At 52.4% G+C, this 14153-nt stretch overlaps 1 protein-coding gene across 3 annotated transcripts in view; it reads right to left on the bottom strand.

The window, feature by feature from the left end:
• The window catches only part of HDLBP (high density lipoprotein binding protein), a 59257-nt gene that overhangs the window by 44419 nt on the left and 685 nt on the right, over positions 1-14153 (bottom strand). The window contains exons 1-2 of one of the 3 annotated variants that reach the window (XM_086374523.1): positions 13855-13987; positions 11088-11202 (exon numbers count right to left, since the gene is read on the bottom strand). The exons of 1 other annotated variant lie outside the window; for it this stretch is intronic. The gene's annotated coding sequence lies outside the window, so the exon portion shown is untranslated. Of the gene's footprint in view, positions 1-11087; positions 11203-13854; positions 13988-14153 lie in introns of those variants that run through there. One more of the 3 variants, XM_086374507.1, reaches the window with a different exon arrangement.

Here is a 14153-nt window from a genome sequence, read left to right as displayed (position 1 = left end):
TAAAAAAGCCCATCTGGCTGATGAAACTCAGCACCTATTCCTTACTTCCTATGGAATATAATTTCAGGAACAGAAGGAAATGGCCACATGAAGAACATTTCCCAGAAGAAAAACATACCACATTTAGTGAAAAGCCAAAATTATCCTATTAAGTAACAAACCAGCAAAGATGTCTATTGATACCATGGTCAAAGTCTGTCAAACATGCAACTTAAGGAGAAATAATGAAGCTAAGAGACAAACGCCAGTACCTGTGGATGGCCCTCTGTTTAGAAAACCCCTCTGTTACAGTGAAGAGTTAGGAAGCTGAAGGGAGGCTCGGTGTTGCCAAAACAAAGCCCATGCGAGATGCCTGAGTCGCAGAGCAGCGCCACTCTCGGGGAGACTGACCTCCGAGATGTCTGTCTTCCCCTAAGTCCACCTACACCCTCAGAGAAATGCCGAATGACATCTGTGGTCAGCAGAGCTACAGCCAGCCAAAGATACCAGGTCCTGCTATTTGGAATTTAAACATTACTCTACCTGGAAAAAAAAGTCTTTCCAGAAGTGAGTGAAGACTACCCTGAATTATCTGAGTGGGTCCTTCTGAAAGAGAGGAAGAGACCACACAGAGGTCAGGGTATCACGAAGATGGAGGCAGAGGCGGGACACAGGGGCAGCCACGAGAGGCTGGAGGCAGGAGCGCCAGAGGAAGAGCAGACGGCCAGGTGTCAGATTCCAGCTCCAGAACTGAGAGAAGAAATTTCTGTTGTTTTAAGCTATTATATTTGTCATAATTTATTTTGGCAGCCATAGGAAACGTAACACAAGGTCCCAGTAGGTTTTTAAAAAAAATATATATGTACTGTTAAAAAAAAAGGGGGGGGGGTGGTTTTCCTAGATTCACCTAAAAATAAAACTGTCCTAGGTTATTTGAAAAAAAGAAAAAAGTGGGGGATTCAACCTAAAATTAGCAAAGCACACCATAAAGCAAGTCATTAGTACTTGGGGTTTCGGCTAAGGAAGAGGAAAATGGATAAATGAAGTAAACTCAGGTGTATCCGTGAGTTTAGCATTTGAAACAAACGCCACTTCAAGTCAGCAAGGAAGGCGGGTCTAGACAATCAACAGAGCTGGGCCCACTTGCAAGCCATTTTGAAAAACATAAAGACTGATCCCCACCTCACAACAGAAACCAAAGTACATTTCAGCTGGGTTAGAAACCTGAGGGTGAAGAGACAGGAAGACTGGGGAGGACAGCCAACTGATGATCCAGACTAGAGGCCACCAAGGAAGATACAGACGCACTCGAGTGTACGAGAGCTTCAGTTTCACACTGAAGGCGACCTAATGCAGAAGTCAGGGTACATGGAGCTCTCCTCTGGCTGGAAAGCATCTCAACACATAGTTCACAGGAAAGTAACACACACTGCATAAACACAGGACTCCGTGTGTTCACCCTCATTTAGTGCTCACACTACGAGGCCAACAAAGGTGAGCAGAAGTCATGCGACCAGTTCTGAAACGGTGCGGGAAACAGGCTCCTGATCACTGAGGATGTGTAACATTAGAAGCAATTTAAAAACATATAACAAACAACAAACACACACAATCCAATTCAGTGGTAACATCCAAAGAAGCTGCTCACCAGAAGCAGCAGCACTGCACACAGGTGTAAGGAGGCTCAGAGGAGCGCCGTGACACGCCGAGAACGGGAAAGACACGTGTGCACCAGAGGGAAGGTGGTCACGGACTGCACAGCGACGCGCCGACACCATACGGCAGGCGTCACCGCCCATGAAGTGGGCTCCGGAGCAGCCTCAGGAGGGCGCACGGAGAGCACAGAAGGCTGCCTTCAAAGCGGGGACCGGGTCCACGTGACGGCGTGCAGGGCTGACCATACAGCAGGGGCTGCACGCGAGCGGTGGGGACTCCCCCGAGCCAGGACACAGGACGGGCCTTAAGGGGCTTCCAGTGGCCAAACCCAGGACCATAGGAACACCAAAATAAATAACAATAAAAAATGACAACCAGCTGAATAAAATGGGAAACTCTTAGCCTAGAGTGACTGAGAAGACCTGAAGCAACAGATACTTAGTTTCAAAACCACCTCCCCCCACACAGTCGTTAACCACAAAGACTTCACAGCTGCCAAGTGTGCAGACTCTACCTTCAAGTGACCCATCCCAGAGCAGACAAACTGAAACTGTGTCCCGGGGGGACCCAAGGCCAAGAAGGCCCAGCACACCTGTGCCATTCCAGCCGAAGGCGCGAAACCTGATCTAACCCAAAGAAAACCCACAAGCCCACTCAGAGACACTAGCGAAAGCACTGCTTGTGACCATTAAGCGTCACAGCCAGGAAAGCCACGGTAAGGCGGAGCCAATGCGAACCGGCCTGCAGGTGCTAAGGATGCACGGTGGCGGCTGCGCCGAGTGTCCCGTCTGCAGGACACACACCGGCACCGCCAGGGCTTCACGGCCCCAGCCACCTGCCGGTGGTGCAGAAACATCTGCCCTGCACCATGGCTGCAACTGCTCGGAAAGTACGTGCTAGAATTTTTTTTCTTAAATATCTAAATGGAGAATAGCACTACCTTTGTGATTAGAAAAAATAAACAGCTTAATTTGGAAACAAACACACTGATGTAGGACAGGGCTGCACATGACACTGACAATTCAACTCAGAGTCAAAACCCAATTCTAATCACATCTGGTGAACTCTGCGTTCACTCCACCAACAAAGGTCCATCTAGGCAAGGCTGTGGTTTTTCCAGTGGTCATGTACGGATGTGAGGGTTGACACATAAAGAAGGCTGAGCGCCGAACAATTGATGCTTTCAGACTGGGGTGCTGGAGGAGACTCTTGAGAGTCCCTTGGACTGCAAGGAGATCCAACCAGTCCATTCTGAAGGAGATCAGCCCTGGGATTTCTTTGGAAGGAATGATGCTAAAGCTGAAACTGCAATACCTTGGCAACCTGATGCGAAGAGCTGACTCACTGGAAAAGACCTTGATGCTGGGAAAGACTGAGGGCAGGACGAGAAGGGGGCAACAGAGGTCGAGATGGTTGGATGGCATCACTGACTCGATGGACGTGAGTTTGAGCAAGGTCCGGGAGACAGTGGAGGACAGAGGAGCCCGGCGAGCTACAGTCCATGGTGTGGCAGAGAGTCGGACACCACAGTGACTGAACGACAACGGAGTTCACTATTTAGATCAGCGCACTTTTCACCCACAGTCTATGTCGCCTGACAACGTTTCTAGCTGAACGTGATACACCGTGACAATGCTAGAGCCTGTTACACGCTATCTGCTCAGAGCTCCCGAAAGCCGACTTTTAAACCATCAGACCGCGCCAGGGAAGCTGCTCACAGTGCATGTCCAGGTGCTGAGCAGCACACCTCAGACAGCGCCAGGGTCCCCACGGGGGCTCCCGGGGCACGCCCCTAGAGGCGGCAGGAGGCCTGACGGAGTCCAGAGGCACTCTCAGAGCTTTTCAGACACCACGTCCGGGAAGGATGCGCCCTCGGAGCCAGCCACGACAGGCTGCTCTCTGACCAAGAAGCAGAACTGAGCAGGCAGTACTGGGCCAGCCACGCTGCATGAAGCGGACACCACCCAGGGAGAGCGCGGCGACATTCAGGCTGGGCTAGGAGGCCGCCCACACCATCAGCAGCGGCTAAAAGAGAGGAGACACACGGCACCACCACTGCAGGACTGGGGTGAGGAGACGGGCAGACAAGAAAAGAGACACTGGAATGAAAAGCACCCTGTAAGAAGCCTCCTAATGCACATGAGTAAGTTCCTAATAGGCTGAAACAAAAACCATACACCTTTAGCGAAGCCACAGACTAACTGATAACAGTAACCTAGTAACTATGCACGTGAGACTGGACAGGAAGCCCTCTCACGCCACGTCTCCCTCGGAGGTCCAGTCCCACACGACGCACACACAGTGTGGAGCCGTCCAGAGGAGTCAGGGCTGCGGCTCGCACCCAGGCCCTCCAGCCCACGGCGCGCCGGCAGGCGGCACACCTGAAGCCCCGCCGCTCCAGGAGCGACGCGTCTCCCGGGCCGGGGAGCCGAGTGTGCCTTCAAAGACCACAGAAGGCTGCCTCTCCCAGTAGCACCGTCCTATCGCCTCTGCCCCATCTTTCAGAAAGAGCCGCGCGCACCAATCGCAAGGGAACACGACGCTCACCTCCAGCACCTGTGAAATGACGGGACGGCCCCCAGCAGCAGCAAGTCTGAGGTCCCTCTGCCTGCAGTGGGATCCGGCCTGGACGCTGCAGCAACTGCCAGGCTGAGTGTGGGTCACAGGCAGCCTGGCAGCTCTGCTGAGCTCACTGCTGCGGTGACAAAGCCAACACAGAACTTTGGTCTCAGGGGCGGGAGAGTCAGCTCCAAGCAAAAGCAAACGTGTCAAAATAGAAGCCTTGTTTCTAAAGGAAAAAAACTATTCTTCAAGTTGATCTCACACACACTGATTCAAGCCAGGGCGACAGGACCACCTAACTAATCTCATACTCAGGAGAAAAAGTCAAAACTGCCAATATACTTCAGCAATTCCATCTGAAAGTATTTATAAATGAGCTAAGTACTAATGAAATGAGAAAGCTACCACGTAACAGTGAAATGAATAGCTGCGGTTGAGTCACTAAGTTGTGTCTGACTCTCTGCAACCGCATGGCCTGTAGCCCTCCAGGCTCCTCCGTCCAAGGGGCTCTTCCGGCAAGAATACTGGAGTGGGTTGCCATTTCCTTCTCCAGGGGATCTTCTCAGACCATGGATCAAACCTGCATCTTCTGTACTGGCAGGCAGATTCTCTACCACTGAGCCACCAGGGAAGCAGTAACACATACACAATAAAACTGATTAGGGTAACGCACTGATTTTGCTCACAGTGGCCAGCAAAAGCTGGGGGTCCACCCCAAACTGGCATCACCTCACACCTTACGTCCAAGGCTCAGGGCGCCACCTGACAGCGGTGAAGAGTGAGTTTACAGTCCCAACAAAGTCCACGGCCTCCTGTTCATAAGCGACAGGACACCACCGAGGGAAGCACGGCTCCTAACTGTCAGAAGAGCACATCAAAAAGGCAGGAAGAGCAGAGCACCTTATCCTCCTCTATTCTTCCTTAATTTAGAGAGAGAGAGTTAAAGCAAGGACGATGCGTTCTCAAGGCATCAGAACCCACACCCCGTCTGCTAAGAAGGGAGCCCTGAGGGGCAGAACCGCTTCTCAGACATCACTCACCTCAACCAGAGTCTCAAGAGCAGCAGAAACTGCCAACGCACACCACCTTTTCAAAACTGGTTTCTAACTCTACACTTGCACGGCTGGCTCTCCCGCTCTGGCCTCTCCTGGCGCTGAGGGGCCGGGCCCTTCTGGGGGCAGCAAGTGCTGCGCTGGGCCATCTCCCCCAAGCCGTCTGCTGTGGCAACCCTGACAGCAGCGCTCTCCAGGGGCCCGGGGGGCCTCCCGAGGGGCGGGGAGGTTGCCAGGCAGGCGGTGCTCCCCAGGTGCCTGCAAGCTGTCTGCTCGCCCCAGGAGCACACGCCCAGGGTCTGCAGGACAGACGCAGCGGGCCAGGGCAGAGCCCTCCCTCCCAGGCCCCTTCTCTAACCCCAGCCGCCCAGGCCACACGGTACCCGGGGGGTGGGAGGGGCGCACCTCTGCGTCTGTGCAACGGAACTTCCCCAGGGCACACACCGGTTTATGCAGCAGAGCCAACGCTGCACGCAGACAGCTTCTGACCAAAGTCGTTTCCTCCCTCCACAAAGAAACCAGAAGTAGCCTGGGCCAGTCCGTCCTGTCCAGAAGCTGTGAGCAGGGGTGCTGAGCTGAGGTGAGTAGACAGTGCACCCTGCCCGCCGAGAGAGCGGCCGCCGCTGAGACACAGGGCCCTCCCTGACCATTTGGGCCGAGGCTACTGCCCCACCTCGGGAGCTTGGTCCCCACGCTCAGCCCCACCCAAATCAGCCGCCAGAAACGGAGAGAAAGATAAAGGTGGGAAGCACAGAAATCAGGCTGCAGGACACTTGGCTTCCCGGGCTCCAGCGGCCCGGGCGTGAGCTGACTTGCCACACAGAAGGCCGAGGAGGCTGCTCCGAACCCTTCTGTGCAGGCAGAGCCCATGCCAGCGCCACCAGGGGCGGCGGTGCCTGCAAGCCTAGAAAGCTGCCACGGCTGCAGCAGGCCCTGCAGCTCAGCAAAATGAGTCACGGACACGGCACAGAAGCCACACTGTCCTCCATCAGGTCCCCTCCGAGCACACAGGCCCCAGCCACCGCCAGGGCCACAACGAACACAAGCCTAGCAGCGGCTTCTCCTGCAGCCCAGATGAGGCTGGGGGCGGGGAAAACCAAGAGGAGGCCACCCCGGAGCCTGTGGGGTCCTAAGGTGACGCTGCAGGGCAGCCACGAGTGGTGGAGCCGGGCGGCAGCCACGGGTGGTGGGAAGACGAGTCCAGCAGAGAGAGAGCTGACCAGACGGGACTGCGTGTCACTGCAGGCGCAGGCCCCGTGCGCTCAGCGGCTTCAGCCCTGGGCACCCTGATTTGTTCACTTCCTCCCAGAAAATCTACTGACGGGTATGCACTTTGTGAAAAATAAATGCCTGATGATGGACTCGATGATAATGAAAGCTCTAAAGGGCACAGGACAATTTCCCAGTGTCTCCTTCGAGGCAGAACGGCTACCTCGCTGCAGAGGCCTGGCTGGCCCCAGCCCTGAACGCTCTATCACCTCTGGAGACCCTGAGAGGAGACACCAGGGAAGTTGTCAAGGGTGAATCTTTAAGCGTGCAAACTTCTGAGAGTGAAGACCAAGGCAGACCCCAAATCCCTGCGGTGTGACCATCCCTGGCCTGCACAGGGACTGGAACCAGTACCCGCCTCTGGTGTCACTGCGAGCATGACGGGCGCTCACGCGTGAAACGCTTAACCCAGCCTGGCAGAGCAAGCTGGTGGATTTTCTGTTACCAGGGCCTCCTTGCTGGCGGTGACAGCAGGACTCCGGCCGAGCACACGGCGTGGCCTTAACTCAGCCATGCTTCCGTCTTCTTTTTTCTAATTTCTTTTTATTTATTTTGTTAATCTTTTTTTTTTTTTAATTCAGTCACTCTTGCCAGGGGCTTCAACCCCCAGGCTCCTCTTTCGACTGAAAAACCTGACAGCACGTTAAAAAGCAGAGACATCACTTTGCCAACAAAGGTTCCTACAGTCAAGGCTGAGGTTTCCCTGTGGTCATGTACGGATGTGAGAGTTGGACCATAAAGAAGGCTGAACACTGAAGAATGGATGCTTTTGAACTGTGGTGTTGGAGAAGGCTCTGGAGAGTCCCTTGGACTGCAAGGAGATCCAACCAGTCCATTCTGAAGGAGATCAGCCCTGGGTGTTCATTGGAAGGACTGATGCTGAAGCTGAAACTCCAATACTTTGGCCACCTGATGTGAAGAACTGACTCCCTGGAAAAGACCCTGATGCTGGGAAAGACTGAAGGAGGGAGGAGAAGGGGACAACAGAGGATGAAATGGTTGGATGGCATCACCGACTCGATGAACATGGGTTTGAGCAAGCTCCGGGAGTTGGTGATGGACAGGGAGGCCTGGCATGCTGCAGTCCATGGGGTCGCAAAGAGTCAGACACAACTGAGCGACTGAACTGAACCGAGCTACTGAAACACCCCACGACATCTGGGCGTACCTGTACCCCTCACCCTCATCAACTAAAATGTCCACGTTTATTTTCCCCATCCGTAGGGGAAATACGATTTTAACGTCATCTTCAATCGTGAGCAACTGAACTCTTGCTCTGCACTTTGCCACGTGAACTTCTTGACTGTGAAGACTGACCTATTCACAACCTCCATCCACTTCCTACCAGGGTGCCTGAGCACACGTTTAAGACAAAGTAAAATGCAAGCTGGGCTACAAACAATGGAGCAAACAGAAGAATAAGGAATATAAACAAAACTCAGGTTGTAAGCTAAAATCACGTTGCTAAAGTGTGCCCAGACAAAAGTAGTAAGAAAACACGATCAAAAAAGACCGTTTTTTGTTTTGTTTTGCCTGTCAGGCCTCTTGGCCGAAGGCAGTGGTTTTTTCCACCTCTGGAAAAGAGAACCTGAAGTCCTGCCCTGGGGACGCCAGTACCAGCAGAGTGTCGGTAAGCCACTCTGCAGGCAGCGGAACGTAGTTCCTGCACAGCCACTGCTAAGGTCCTGGCCTTCTCCTCTCACTGGAGGCCCCTCAAAGACAGGAAGCCAGGCAAGAGTCTGGGAGGCATTCTTCTGGAGAATCCAAAGAGACCCAAAGAAGCCAAAAGGGTGCTGTACAGAATGGCCCAGCGAGGCACCTCCACAGCGAGAGTCACAGTGGGCAGGGCCCAGCCAACCACGAGGCCAGCGTCCCTCTAACATGTAAGCAGGCAAGCAAACTTCACTGGAGAGCCTGGAAAAGGCTCTGAGCCCCTGAAAGCCAGAACCCCAGCACAAAAAGCAACCAGAAGCAAGCGGCGACTTCAGGGAAAACTCTCCAACGTCCTCAGAGAGATCAGAGGAGAGAGTACATCCAGGAAGCAAACACAGGAGGGGCTATGAGACACAGAAAGATGGAGAGAAGCGTTAAGAAATAAAGCGAGAAGAGCTCAACAGGAGGGCTACAAGAATGTTTCCAGAAAGAAGTGGGAAGCCTAAAGAAATCACACTGCCAATCCAGAAGGTCCAATAGTTGAATTCTAGAAAGAGGAGAGAGAACGGAAAGAAATCAAATACATCAAGAAAAACACCCCGCACCGAAGATCAGAAGTTTCCAAAATAAAGGAGCCCAAAGGGCCGGCAAGACATTGGATGAAAACAGACTCCAAGGGATATCACTGCACTGGGTATTTTGCATTTCACACAAAATCCTGCGAGCCTCGAAGAAGAAAACACAGTCAGACATAAAGGCTCAAGAATCAGAACTGCTGACATGTCAAGGATAACACTGAGAAACGGAAAATGGGGGAACCGATGTTCAACCTCTCCCTTGAGTACAAGGGCTGAACAGTGCACTGCAGATATCCAGGCTCTCAAAATTTTGTTTGCCAGGCAATTCCTTGAGGAAGTGCTCCATCAAAATGAAAGGGGGGAAAAAAATCAAGAATGAGAAAGACAGGGGTTCCAGGAAACCCAAAGCAGTGAGGCCTGCAGTGAGGTTCCAGAAGGTAGGAGGCCTGGGCCAACAGAGCCTGATCAGATCACAGATGGAGTCTCTTGAAGAAGATTTAGACAACTGGTGAACTAGGGATTGAATTTTAGCAGCAAATACATAGAAAACTAAGAAAACAACCAAAACCACTCATATGAACTTTAGGGAAAACAAAAACTCCAGAAGTCCCATCACACCATCTGGCACAGCTGCTAACAGCATACCAGCAGTCACAAATACTAATGGCCAACAAGCAAATTAAAGGCGCACCTCCTGTGGGCATTTGTGCAGCAAAGGCAGAGGGGTGAGTGGGAACAAGAAATGCTGCATCTCCTGTCAAGTGAAGACGATGTGTGGGACAGGGAGGGAAGAGGAGCGAGCGAGCAAGTCAGGCACGGATATGAGATGGCATCAAAGACAGATGTCCTGGAATATGAGGCAGGTGAAATGAGGTAGATGAATCTAGAGCCTGTTATACACAGTAACATCAAGTCAGAAAGACAAAAACATATATTTTATATTTACACACACATATATAGAATCTAGGAAAACGGTTCTAATGAGCCTATTTGCAGGGCAGGAACAGACACACAGAGGTAGAGAATAGGCTTGTGGGCACTGGGGGTGGGGAGGAGTGGGCAGGGCAGAGAGGAGCGCTGAGATATACACTATATGTTAGACAGCTAGTTTGTCAACATTAATTTGCCAACAGACGTCCGTATAGTCAAAGCTATGGTTTTTCCATTAGTCATGTATGGATGTAAGAGTTGGACCATAAAGAAAGCTGATGAATTGATGCTTTGGAACTGTGGTGTTGGAGAAGACTCTTGAGAGTCCATTGGACTGCAAGGAGATCAAACAAGTCAATCCTAAAGAAAAGAAACCTGAATATTTACGGAAAGGACTGATGCTAAAGCTGAAGTTCCAATACTTTGGCCACCTGATGTGAAGAGCCGACTCATTAGAAAAGACCCTGATGCCAGGAAGGATTGTAGGTAGGAGGAGAAGGGGACGACAGAGGATGAGATGGTTGGATGGCATCACCGATTCCATGGACATGAGTTTGAGGAAGCTCCGGGAGATGGTGAAGGACAGGGAAGCCGGGCGTGCTGCAGTCCATGAAGTTCGCTAAGAGATGGACGTGCGACTGAACAACAAAAATAGCTCGTGGGAAGTTGCTGTGTGACACAGGGAGCTCAACCCTGTGCTTTGTGACAACCTGGAGGGGTGCATGAGGGCAGGGGAGGCAGGCTCAAGAGGCAGGGGTTACAGGTATACTCACTTATGACTGACTCACGCTGCTGCTATTGTACGGCAGAAACCAACAACACTGTAAAGCAATTATCCTCCAAATAAAAGTAAATTAAAACAATGAAAAGACAGGTGTTCTGCAGGGAGGACACGTGACCAGAGGAACAAAAATGATAGTTTTTCTTTCTTTCAAGTCTTTCCAGGTTTATTTGATCTTTTAAAAGGTGCATGAAGATATAATCCTGGTTTGAAGTAAAATTAATTTTTAACTTTAAACACCATGAGTGCCAATAAACAGCATTAAGGGAGAGCATGAAAGGCCAGTGCGTTACTGTCAAACTAGCAGCAGGCATCAACAAGACGACTAACACGACAGTATGCCCAGACGAGTCTGGCTCGTCCAGTGCTATCAAGGAACGTTACCTCGCCTGGTACACGGCAGCTGACAAGAAGTATCATACCTAAAATATCTCTGATATTAAAATACAAAAAGGTAAAAAGAAATCGAAACAACTTATATAATCAAGTTTTTAAATGGCATATACATAAAAGTTTAGTTCTTTTCTTGGTCTTCAAATGTTCGATGTTGTGGCACTTTTATAATTCAAGAGAAAAGATACATTAAGGTTCTTTCTATACTTAATCAAAAAGTTGTACAACATGTACCTTGGACTTTTTGCTACCAAGTCAGCAACTGGACTTGAGCTGTGTGCTCTGCTTCTTCCAGGAGCCAGGTTATTTCTTCATAGGAAGAGGAAGAACCTTTCTCTGATCGTTAGCCCTGTGAGATGAATGTGTGCTGAATGGGCCACACCAAATATATAAGGGCTATAAAGGGTTCTCGGTCGCTAACAGTGAATCTATGTGATCCGCTTGTAACTAAACATCACCAGGTCATCTTGGTGGACACTAATCAGCTGAAATCCTGTCCAAGTCAGAGTGTTCACCAACCCTGTGACACCAAGTCAGAGTGTTAAAACCAGCAGTATACCAAATTCTCAACCTCTTGAGAGTATGCCACCTCTAATACCAGTTGCTTGTCCCCTTTGCATAAGCTAATCCCTTCTAGCATAGTCCACCTGGAAAAACTCCTATTCATCTTCTAAACCCCAGTTTCAGGACAAGGTTCTTTGTGAAGATTTTCCAACAGGCAATCCCTGCCCCCTTTTCCTACTCCACAAAAGTGAAAGTGCTTGTTGCTCCGTTGTGTCCAACTCTTTATGACCCTATATGGACTGCACTGTCCATGGAATTCTCCAGGCAAGAATACTGGAGTGGGTTGCCATGCCTTCCTCCAGGGGATCTTCCTGACCCAGGGATAGAACCCGGCTCTCCTGCATTGCAGGCAGATTCTTTACTGTCTGAGCCAGCAGGGAAGCCCCTTTCCTATTCCATACCTTGTACATACTTGCATTGCTGCACTTAGAACACTGGAACCTACTCCTTTACAAGGCAATCTCCCCTATTAGACCGCAAACTGCCTGAGGAAAAGAAAAAAACAAAATGTCTATGTCCTCCTTACCTACGCATCCTCAGAAACCTTAAGAGTATGGCACAGTGCCATTTCCAGTAAGTCTTCTTAAAATATTTTCTACCCTTTAAGTAGTCATGAGGTGAAAGTCAGACCACCAGAAACCCCAAACAACAAAACCCAAGGAGAAACAAAATACTTGATGATTCAAGAAGAAATTCTCCCATCAAGACACTGAGAGGTCAGCCTGGCCCCTTGGAGGGCACGCTGTGACATGGATCCAGCGGGGTCTCGAGTGCCCAGGAATGAGGGCCAGCGACATCTTAGGAGCGCTTTCCTTCATTGAGGTGACCTCAGCCTGATTAGAGAGGAGATAAGCCCCGAAAGGGAGAAGGAAATGGCAACCCACTCCAGTGTTCTTGCCTGGAGAATCCCAGGGATGGCGGAGCCTGGTGGGCTGCCGTCTATGGGGTCGCACAGAGTCGGACACGACTGAAGCGACTTAGCAGCAGCAGCAAGCCCCGAAAGGGCGTGACACAGAGTGGAACTAACAGCAGTTACATGCAAGTTTCATCTTCAGTGTTTCCAATGGCTTTCAAATGTCCTTCAGGACTTGACGGGGTACGCTCAGTTTTCTCCAAACCTAAAACTCTCGTGATAAGCGGGTGGTTGATGTCTCAGATCCGGAGAACTGGGAGTTCAAACAACGGAAGTCATTCTGAACCAAATACCTTCTCAACTACTTTAGGACTCTAATATAAACCGTACTTCTTGAGCTTAGCGTTGGGGTGCTTCGTGCTCAGAGGCATCAAACACCACCTTGAGCACTAGACTTCGTCCAACGTCTCATTAGCCCAGGTTGTTCCCAGAAACCCACATGGAGCTTGTTCTGCAGAAGAGCACTACCTGCTGCCTCAGACAAAATCCTAACTGTGACGCACCCCGTCATAACAGGGCCTCAGAAACCACCTGCAGAGGAAGCGCCCGTCCCGTCGTGTCCTGCTGCGGACACCGCCGCGGGTGCAGGCGATCCTGAGGGCAGCCGAGGACACGAACCGAGGACCTCAAGGGTAAACCACCCTGTTCCTGAGGATTCCGCTAGGACTCATCTACATTCCGTCGGACGGTGCTTAGTAAGACACAGAGGCCGGCTTTCCACCGGCTTTACGTGGCGCCAGGACGCCACGCAGGGGCTGCCCTTCCCGTCCCCTGGGTGGACCGGGAGGGGACGCCCGGCCCTGAGCTCTTCACTTTCCAAAGACGCCTCGTCAGGACGCCCTTCGGGCACAAGCACCTTCCGGCTCCCCGCACCGCGCGGGCGCCTAGTGGAAACTCCAGAGTCGTGTTTACTGACAGTCGAGGCATTCGCGCCCAGCCTCCCGGCCAGGTGCCGGGCCTGCAGGTCGCGGGAGCCGGGGCAAACCGGCCAGACACGGCCGGCCCCCGCCGGGCACGTGGCCCTCCCGCCCCGAGCCGCGCAGCCGCAGTGGGCTTGGAGAAGCCCCCAGGCCTCACCTAGCGAAAGACGGGGGCCGCCCACCCACGTTCCCTCCCGTCAGGAGCCGGCCCCAGCCCTGGGCTCAAAAAGGCCACGTCCCCGGGGACTGGAGCCCAACTCTATGGTCCGCGTAGGAGCCGCAGGCCCACGTGACCCGCGGCAGCCAATGGAGACGAGGGCCCGACCACCGAGACGACGGCGGCCTGGGGATAGAGCAGCCCCGCCGGGCCGCTCGCCGTCCCTCCCCGGCCCAGCTCCGGCATTCCCTGCTCGGTGCTGCCGCCATCTTCCTGGAGGAGAGACTCAGATGCGAAATGTCCCCCCTCCCCGTGGTCGTTCCGAACTCTTACTGCCACCTGCCCTCCCCCCGTCCGCCTCTCTCCTCCTCCCTGGTCATTAAGCTCCATCTAAAGAAACTCTCTTCCCCTCATTCTAGTTATCCACAAGGCAAAGTGTTACATTACCTGTTCCTCTCTTATCAGTGTAAGGAAATCAAGCTCATAAGGTAGGAACTGTGGCGAAACAGGGACGAGCCGCCATCTTGGTAAAGGAGAAGAGGCTACGCTTGACCTCCCCCCCACCCCCCAGCCTCTATATGGCCAACCGCCGTGGGAGGGGCACGGCGCCTGCGCAGAGGCGGAAACGGGGGGGGGGGCGCGCCGAGGCTGCGCCTGCGCACTTGGGAGCTGGCGGGGAGGGGCGGGGAGGAAAGCGTTGGCAAGGAGGCGGGGCGGCGTGATGACTCAATCCGCCCGCGCGCACG

Source organism: Bos grunniens, chromosome 3 (genome assembly GCF_055505025.1).
Source record: "Bos grunniens cultivar Pamir isolate PY7600 chromosome 3, Bosgru_T2T1.0, whole genome shotgun sequence".
NCBI classification, from domain to species: Eukaryota; Metazoa; Chordata; class Mammalia; order Artiodactyla; family Bovidae; genus Bos; species Bos grunniens.
The sequence above is the reverse complement of the archived record's forward strand: the minus strand, read 5'-3'. Positions and strand labels throughout refer to the sequence as shown.